This window comes from Crocuta crocuta, unplaced genomic scaffold (genome assembly GCF_008692635.1).
Source record: "Crocuta crocuta isolate KB4526 unplaced genomic scaffold, BGI_CrCroc_1.0 scaffold124, whole genome shotgun sequence".
Classification (NCBI taxonomy): domain Eukaryota; kingdom Metazoa; phylum Chordata; class Mammalia; order Carnivora; family Hyaenidae; genus Crocuta; species Crocuta crocuta.
Window position 1 is genome coordinate 6,084,025 of NW_027551573.1, and position 1,355 is coordinate 6,085,379.

Sequence of the window (1,355 nt, forward strand, 5' to 3'; positions counted from 1 at the left end):
GACGTGGTTGCTATTTTTTAACCAAGCTTGATAATATCCAAAGTGCTTTACAATCTACTTCCCTTTCACCTGGCACACCAGCCAGACTACCGGGATGGAGCTGAGCCCGCCAGGCTGTCCGAAGCCACTCCTCCAGCACTTTTTTGAAAACCAGGAAATCCGGACCCCTGGCTGTAGAGCCAGCAAGAAATGAAAGATGCCTCCTCCAAGGCAGGCAGCCCCGGCTCTGTGTGTCTGTTGCCAACCAGCCAAGCAGCCGCCTTCTTCTCTCTAGATTTCAGCTTCCAAACTGTAAGCACAGGGAAGACGCACTAGATCAGGGCTTCGGCCTATTTGAAAAGAAAATTATTTCCGATTGTTCACAATTACAGTAAAACCTTGGTTTGTGGGCATAACTCCTTCTGGAAGCTTGCTTGAAATCCAACGCACTTGCCTATCAAAGCGGACTTCAAGAACTATTGGCTCGGTTGTGATCATGTGACATTCGGGGTCGTGTAGTACTCGTATTGCAACACATCGCTGGCTAATCAAGTTAAAATTGATTAGAAACGTTTGCTCATCTTGCGGGATATGCGCAGAACAAGTTACTCACAGTCCCAGGTTTTACTCTATTTTTGAGCCTGTACTTTTCAGATAGTTCATTTTACGGTAAAAAAAATGTCGAGATTATTAACCTTCCTTGAAAAAATAGATCTGTCCACACTGGGCATATGGTCTTCATGCTAGCTGTGTGTTGGCACTGAGTTCCTTTGCCTCTTTTAGATGGATCATGTGTTCACCACCCAGAGCTCACAGTCATTGGGTCTCACCCCCACCCTGCTTCTGGGTTCGTTAGAGGCTGGGAAAAGCTAGAGCCCATAGGCACCTCAGACACTCCTAAATATGCACGTGGATAGGGAATTTCCAGGTCTTGCTTTCTGTGTGTGAGAAAGGCTAAAAACAAAACAAAACAAAAGGCTGGCCTAACCTGACAACTGAGCTCAGCCGGTGGCGGAAACTCTGTGTCCTGCGCAGCTGCACAATTTTCAAGGTGTCTTCACACATGGGGAGCTCCGGGATTCTCCGACCTGGGGAGGCGCAGGCGCCAGGTTCCTGCGCTGCCCATTGCGAGATGAGGGATCTGAGCCACGGGGAGGGCAGGGGACGCGCCCACAGTCACAATGCGGCTATTGTCAAGGGCTGAATCGAACTCAGGTTTGCTCCCTCCTGCCCTGCGCTCTTGCCCCTCTACCGGGAAGTCTCCCTGCCTCAATTTGAATACTAGCTGTTTCTTCACTACGTTATCCATTTGGTTTCTCTAACAGCTCGCCAGGTGTGCCCGGCAGCTGTTACTAAACACATTTCAACAGATGAGG

At 49.3% G+C, this 1,355-nt stretch overlaps 1 long non-coding RNA gene across 1 annotated transcript in view; it reads right to left on the minus strand.

Moving 5' to 3' along the window:
• Positions 1-1,091, minus strand: part of LOC144221008 (uncharacterized) — an 11,761-nt gene extending 10,670 nt beyond the window's left edge. The window contains exon 1 of the long non-coding RNA XR_013331922.1: positions 968-1,091. This is a non-coding gene — a long non-coding RNA (uncharacterized LOC144221008). The remainder of the gene's footprint in view (positions 1-967) is intronic.
• Between the last annotated feature and the right edge of the window lie 264 nt (positions 1,092-1,355).